An 8,520-nucleotide genomic window follows, 5' to 3' on the forward strand; every position below is an offset into this window, starting at 1 on the left:
AATTAGAGTTAATGGGCGAGGTGGGGGGCGAGGTGGGGGTAGACTGGCTGTTAGATAGTTTGTTAGGAGGCCTTGGTAACAAGCCGCATGTGGTTTTTATTAATGACGCCTCCCCCCCATCCCCAAATGAATCCAAATTACAGGCCAACATTCCGTACAGTGCTATATTTGCATATAATTTCCTAGCTGGGTGCATTTTTCCATTTGCTCCAACTCTGTGCTTTACCACACTTATTAGGGATTCACCAAGCTTGCAATGCAATTATGAAATTACCGGGAACTAAAGTAAAATGTAAAATGAACATTAAGTCAGTGCTCAGCCGCGCTTTGCAGTTCTCTCTCCCTCAGACTTTCTTCCACAACCGCACGACCTACACCCACAACTCACTGTACATGATATCATACAGAGATGTATTACAGAGCTGCTCTGATTCTGAATCAAAGAGCTGAGGCCTCTTAGTTGAATAACAGTGCTGTCTTGTCCATGGCATCATTGTGTTGGCTTGTTCGCTCCCATAATGTAACACTGCATCGGCTGGATGCAACACAGCGTGTGCACCCCGAGCTTATACAATAAGAGACACCATTACCCACCTATTACCTTATTCTATTCTGCAACCGGACCCTGCTCTCCCATTGTTTACTGTAGAGGGCAGCCCGTCTAGTATTATTATTATTATTATTATTTATTTCTTAGCAGACGCCCTTATCCAGGGCGACTTACAATCGCAAGCAAATACAAATACATTCAAGTGTTACAATATAAGTCATACAATAGGAACAAGAAATACAATAATTCTCAAGTGTGACAAACCACAATTCAATAATACAGCAGATAATAGTGAAAGTTACATCAGGATATGATTAAGTAGTGATAGTTACATCAGGATATGATTAAGTAGTGATAGTTACATCAGGATATGATTAAGTACAAAATACTACAGATTAAACACTTGGCAGATTACAATATTCTGAGGTACAGGATTAAATGCAGTAAAATAGGGGGCAGATAAGAGCAAAATAAAGCATATTTAAATGAAGGGTGATAGTGTCCCAGGATACAACAGAGGAGTTCTACAGGTGCTGTTTGAAGAGGTGAGTCTTAAGGAGGCGCCGGAATGTGGTCAGGGACTGGGCAGTCCTGACATCTGTAGGAAGGTCGTTCCACCACTGCGGAGCAAGGGTGGAGAAGGAGCGGGCTCGGGAGGCAGGGGAGCGTAGCGGAGGTAGAGCCAGTCTTCTAGTGCAGGCGGAGCGGAGAGGTCGAGTGGGGGTGTAGGGAGAGATGAGGGTCTGGAGGTAGCTGGGTGCAGTCTGATCAAGGCTTCTGTAGGCTAGTACAAGAGTCTTGAACTGGATGCGAGCGGTGATCGGGAGCCAGTGGAGCGAGCGGAGTAGTGGAGTAGCGTGGGCGAAGCGAGGTAGAGAGAACACCAGGCGAGCAGCAGAGTTCTGGATGAGCTGGAGCGGACGGGTGGCAGACGCAGGGAGGCCAGCCAGGAGGGAGTTGCAGTAGTCTAGGCGGGAGAGTACCAGGGCCTGGACCAGGAGCTGGGTAGCATAGTTGGTGAGGAAGGGTCGGATTCTTCGGATGTTGCTCAGGAAGAATCTGCAAGTGCGTGCCAGAGTGGAGATGTGCTGGGAATAAGAGAGGCAGGGGTCCAGGGTGACTCCAAGGTTCTTAGCTGAGGAAGAGGGAGAGAGTGTGGTAGATTCCAGAGGAACAGAGATAGAGAGATCAGAGGAGGGGGAGGAGGAGGGAAAGAAAAGGAGGTCAGATTTAGAGAGGTTGAGTTTGAGGTGATGCGAGTGCATCCAGGAGGAAATAGCAGACAGACAGGTAGAGATACGGGAGGAGATGGTGGAGTCAGAGGTGGGGAAGGAGAGGAAAATCTGAGCATCATCAGCATAGAAATGGTATGAGAAACCATAGGATGCGATGAGGGGGCCCAGGGAGCGGGTGTAGAGAGAGAACAGGAGAGGACCCAAGACTGACCCTTGGGGGACTCCAGTCAAGAGAGGGTGAAGTGTGGAGGTTGCTCCACGCCAGGTTACCTGGTAAGTGCGGTTGGAGAGGTAGGAGGAGAACCAGGCCAGAGCAGTGCCAGAGATCCCCAGGTCAGCAAGAGATGATAGTAGAATAGAGTGATCAACAGTGTCAAAGGCAGCAGAGAGGTCGAGGAGAATTAGGACAGAGGAGAGAGAGGCAGCTCGGGCACACTTAAGTGAGTTGGTGACAGACAGAAGGGCGGTTTCAGTGGAGTGAGCAGAGCGGAAGCCAGATTGGAGAGGGTCAAGCAGAGAGTGGTTGGACAGGAAAGCAGAGAGCTGGCGGTGTACAGTCCGCTCGAGGGTTTTGGAGAGGAAGGGTAGGAGGGAGACAGGACGGTAGCTCTGGAGGGAGGTGGGGTCGAGGGTAGGTTTTTTGAGGAGGGGAGTGATAGAGGCTTTTTTGAAGGCAGAGGGGAAGATGCCAGAAAGTAGAGAGGTGTTGAGGAGGGAGGAGATGAAGGGGAGTAGAGCAGGAGCAGCAGCTTGAAAGAGGCGAGTGGGGAGGGGGTCCAAGGCACACGTGGTGGGTTTGTGACCCTGGAGCAGGGAGGAGAGGTCAGAGTCTGAGAGGGGCAAGAAGGTGGAGAGGGAGGGCGAGTTAGTAGGGGATGTAGTGGGTGTAGGGGTTGGAGCAGGAGGGGGTGCGGGGGAGGGAGAGGTGTTAAAGAGTTTGCGGATATCTGAGATTTTAGAAGAGAAGAAGGAGGCAAAGTCGTCAGGGGAGATAGAGGAGGGAGGAGGAGGGGGGGGAGGGTTTAGGAGGGAGGAGAAGGTAGAGAATAGTTTACGTGGGTTGTTAGTGGAGGCTTGGATTACAGATTGGAAATAAGCACATTTAGCAGAGGAGAGAGTAGAGGAGAAGGAGGAGAGGAGAGTGCGGTAAAGGTCTAGGGCAGCAGGGAGTTTGGTTCTCTTCCATTTCTTTTCAGCAGATCGCAGTGTGATTCTTGCCGAGCGGAGCACAGAGGAGAGCCAGGGATGGGGAGGGGAGGGGCGAGCAGGTCGGGAGGTGAGGGGACAGAGGGAGTCGAGGGAGGAGGTGAGTGAGGAGAAGAGGGTGGAGGTAGCAGAGTCTACGGAGAGTTGTGAAAAGGAGTCGATAGGAGGGAGGTGAGAGAGAGCAGTGGAGGCAAGGACAGAGGGGGAGAGAGAGCGGAGGTTACGGCGAGAGGTGACAGTGGGGGTAGGAGGAGCAGGGAGAGGGGGGAGAGACAGAGAAAAAGAGATGAAATAGTGATCAGAGAGGTCCAGGGGGGTGACAGAGAGGTTGGAGGGGCAGCAGGCCCTGGAGAAGGTGAGGTCCAGTTGACGGCCAGCTTTGTGGGTAGGAGGGGACGGAGAGAGACAGAAGTCGAAGGAGTGAAGGAGAGGGAGGAATCCAGCAGAGTGGCTGGGGTTGGAGAGATGGATGTTGAAGTCACCCAACAGGACAGTCGGGGTAGACAGAGAGGGGAGGGAGGAGAGTAGACTAGTAACGGAAGGTGACTCTAACTAATGACACCTGCTATGAATCCTCAAGCAACGGTCTCAAAATGGTAACACTTTCAGTGAGCTTCAACGATTATTTCAGACAAACAGGGCAATAAATAAGTGTAGTTATTATAATAGTGATGATGGCATTGCTGAGTCAACAAAGGTAACACAGCAGATTATCCCTTAATTACTGACAATTCCCTCCCTGTCAGTTGTTACAGCTAAATCCAGGGTAGCCTTGCAACACACTAAAATAAACACAGTTGGATTTTCTCAGATACAAGCAGTGGCGCAATCGAGCTGAAACTTACATAATAGGCAAGCCAAGTCACATGACTCCCATCTCTCGCACACCTGTCTGATTCACTCATCAGTCCTCTTGATGCAATGAAAAGAGCATTAGGAACTTCTTCTATTACCAACTGCTTCTTTAAGAAGGCTGAAAATGCTGACGAAGTCGACGGCAACAGACAGTTTTTATAATAATTCTTATTTAAGAAAATCTATATTTGAGTGTTGTTCCTGTACCTTCGATTTAGGACTGCAGCGCTGGATACCAGGGTCTGTGACGGGGAGACCCATTCCAGTCCAGGGTCTGTGACAGGGAGACCCATTCCAGTCCAGGGTCTGTGACGGGGAGACCCATTCCAGTCCAGGGTCTGTGACAGGGAGACCCATTCCAGTCCAGGGTCTGTGACGGGGAGACCCATTCCAGTCCAGGGTCAGTGACGGGGAGACCCATTCCAGTCCAGGGTCTGTGACGGGGAGACCCATTCCAGTCCAGGGTCAGTGACGGGGAGACCCATTCCAGTCCAGGGTCTGTGACGGGGAGACCCAGTCCAGTCCAGGGTCAGTGACGGGGAGACCCATTCCAGTCCAGGGTCAGTGACGGGGAGACCCATTCCAGTCCAGGGTCAGTGACGGGGAGACCCATTCCAGTCCAGGGTCTGTGACGGGGAGACCCATTCCAGTCCAGGGTCTGTGACGGGGAGACCCATTCCAGTCCAGGGCCTGTGACGGGGAGACCCATTCCAGTCCAGGGTCTGTGACGGGGAGACCCAGTCCAGTCCAGGGTCAGTGACGGGGAGACCCATTCCAGTCCAGGGTCAGTGACAGGGAGACCCATTCCAGTCCAGGGTCTGTGACGGGGAGACCCATTCCAGTCCAGGGTCAGTGACAGGGAGACCCATTCCACTGTGCCAGTTTTTAAGTAACTTTTCCTACTTTTTAACAATTTTTTCATGTGACCTCCATTAATATTTACCACATGCCAAGTTAATTTCTGCAAATATAATGGATGAAAGTTCCATTAAAGGCAAAAACAATCCTTATTGATCAGCAACTTGCAGTGAAAATTCACATCTCACAGGCCCTTGTCCGCTTAAAAAATATAAAAAACAGTTCCCTGAAACATAAATTATTCAGACTCCAATATTAAACCACATCAAAAAGTCCCTTGAATTCCTGTCTAGTTTATGTCCTATTTCCTCCAGTTCCTTGTTGTTGTCATAAACGGTGCATATGGTTAAAATTTTCCATAGTCTGGAGCCTTTAGCAAAAGAGACAATTCCCAAGGTCACAGAGAAGTTTATTCACAACACAGCTCATACACACACACACACAGACTCACACACAGGTACGTGCACACACATACACAGGCACACACACACAAACTCACACATAGGCACACAGGCACACACACACACATACAAAAACAGATTCACGCACACACACACAGACTCACACACAAGCACACATACAGACTCACACACAGGTATGCACACACACACACACACACACAGACTCACACATAGGCCCACACAAGTACGCACACACACACACACAGAAACAGACACACACATGCACACACTCACACTCACACACAGAGACAGACACACACAACATGTCAGCTGTGAGGCTGGAAAGTATGAGAGTTAAGGGCTGGGAGAGAAGATGCATGGGTAAAACAAGGTCTGGTATTAACTTTGTTTTTTCGATTAGTAGAGATACGGGTCACCAGAGTCACCAGTCTGGGATCACCACAGAGTCACCAGTCTGGGATCACCAGTTATCTCCATACGACTTCATACCCCTCATTAGTGCAAATGCTCACTGTAATTTCCCTTATACACTTACCTAGCTTTATACCAAAGTAGTTTCAGCCAATAGGATCACAGATAATAATCAACCCTCACCCATGCCATTTTAATGCTGAACGTGGAATATTAGCCTTGCAGGTCTACCCTTACAGAAGTTTACCATAGTAAAAGCAAAGTGTATTAAGACACAGTAAAAGTATGGTAAAGACTAGGTAAGTATTGTAAAGCCCAGAGAGGTATGGTAAAGCACATTCAAAAAATCAAGTAGGGTAATTACATAAACATATGGGAAAAGCATGGGAAAACTGCAAAATGACCACGCGAACATGACATGGTAAACTCTTAGACAATAATTCCATCAAGTTGTTCCATCGAGTTGTTGAACCTCCGCTCTTGTGGTTTATAAAGTCCCAGACCCCCTTGATGGAATTGTAGTCTTGTAATTCTGCAGCCAAAGTTTAAAAAAAAAAGTGTAAAATAAAGAAACAATGGCTATTGCGATTATAAAGAGTAAATTAAAAAGTCTGTGCTACGCACATGGAACAGTGAGGAAATGAGAATGTTTTCTTGGAGTTTAAACTACATTCAGCTGATTTTATTTTTTAGGTACGATTGACAGCGATGAGCTATACTATTACTCCTTTTTTGCTGTTTGTTTGACTGACTGCAGTTATAGTGACGCTACCCATATATTACAATGTTGCTAACTGATTGCGCTAACGTGCATTTCTCTCCCTTGCTCACTGGCAGTGTGCCACAGCTTTGTGCAACTCCCAGCAAGATCTGGACTTGTTTACACAGGCTTTCTGCTCAGATTACTGGTAAGTGCCAGCATGCTGCAGGAGCTTCAGTGCTAATCCTCCAGTCTGGTTTATGGACAGTCACTTGCCATGTAAACAAATTATACAACATGCATACGGGCCCTGAGAGAACCTGTCTGTGTCCCCTTCTGCCACTTTGTGTATAACTGTGCCACGTTAAGTTTCATATCTATGTATTTATTTTATAATGCAGAGATGTTTTTTTCAAAGTTTATAAAAAGAATCCGAATTGTGACTGAAGGGGATCTACAGCTACGCCCAAATGTTTTTCATCAACTAGAATTTTAGGATTGAGACAAAAAAAAACAACTATATGAACATAATTTAACATTCCTGTATTTAACTTTTATTTAATGTCATGTAATCAAAAAAAAAAACTACAAAATGATATCGCAGAAGTCTACCGGAAGCCATAATAGTAGTACAGTATGTCATGTTAGATTTCGAAATGTCACATTTTTCTATTTTTGTCAGTTTTTCGTTAAGTATATGGAAAATTACAAAGCGGTATGTTGTTATAGGAGAGGACATAGTTAACCCTAACCAATACTTTTAAGCACAGAACAGAAACCATGTGAAGTGGAATGAAGACTTAGGACAGAGGGAAGGAGAGTGGTGAGGGGATGGAATGGGTTACCTAGTCATGTTGCTGAAGGAGACTCTTCTTCACACAGAGTGGTGAGGGTGTGGAATGGGTTACCTAGTCATGTTGCTGAAGGAGACTCTTCTTCACACAGAGTGGTGAGGGGATGGAATGGGTTACCTAGTCATGTTGCTGAAGGAGACTCTTCACAGAGTGGTGAGGGTGTGGAATGGGTTACCTAGTCATGTTGCTGAAGGAGACTCTTCTTCACACAGAGAGTGGTGAGGGGATGGAATGGGTTACCTAGTCATGTTGCTGAAGGAGACTCTTCTTCACACAGAGAGTGGTGAGGGGATGGAATGGGTTACCTAGTCATGTTGCTGAAGGAGACTCTTCTTCACACAGAGAGTGGTGAGGGTGTGGAATGGGTTACCTAGTCATGTTGCTGAAGGAGACTCTTCTTCACACACACAGAGTGGTGAGGGGATGGAATGGGTTACCTAGTCATGTTGCTGAAGGAGACTCTTCTTCACACAGAGAGTGGGGAGGGGATGGAATTGGTTACCTAGTCATGTTGCTGAAGGAGACTCTTCTTCACACAGAGAGTGGTGAGGGTGTGGAATGGGTTAACCCCTTTATAAAATGTTTACAGAATTTATTAATTTGGCAGCTTTTACCTTTGCTGGCGATACTCGCGGAGTGCTAGTGTGTCTGCCTCTAGATCCTGTTTACAGAAAGCTGCAAGTCATCAACACAGAAATAAACAAAAGACAGCAGCCCCCTCTTCAAGCTAGACTAAGCAGCATCCACCCCCACTGAACCCTCCCCCTCCCTCAAAGTGGTTTCTGAATGCGTCCTTTGAAGAAGCAGCTGGCCACATCTGGACACTCCACACTGGAGAAAACAGCAACACAGAAATGATCAGGAGCCAAACTTTCTACCCCCTGGAGCCACAGTGTGCTCCCTCGCTAATCCTGCATTCCCAAACAAGAGAGGAGCCAGGATCACCGACATGCTCACTGATCACGCTCTGCTGGAATGCTTTGCCACACCTCCTAGATTGTACAGCTATCCTCGAAACACGATGCATATATTGTATATATGATGCTTAACATGTTGCTGTCCAGATCCATTACTGTAGGCTGTGTCACTCTCTGCAGCATATTGTAAACAGTGCCATCCTCTCATTTCCCACCTGCAATGCATATGTGTTGTTAGTTTGGTACAAGCAATTGTTTCTGGTTACAGTACAGGTTTTCCATTACCTATATGAAAAATATCCAGAAAAACAGCCACAGAAGCATACTACAGGAAACTAAACATTGTTTTCAGACAGTGCTTTAGTATTTTTGTTTTCAGGGTCAGTGTCACTGTCAAAGTATGTACTGTTTGAAGTAGCTTTACAGTTTGATCTTTACCATGGAGTTTGTTTCTGAAAAGCAAATCATAACACTCTATTTGACCAGCTTACTATAAAGACTCTCTCCCTTTG

This window comes from Acipenser ruthenus, chromosome 36 (assembly GCF_902713425.1).
Source record: "Acipenser ruthenus chromosome 36, fAciRut3.2 maternal haplotype, whole genome shotgun sequence".
In the NCBI taxonomy this organism is placed as follows: domain Eukaryota; kingdom Metazoa; phylum Chordata; class Actinopteri; order Acipenseriformes; family Acipenseridae; genus Acipenser; species Acipenser ruthenus.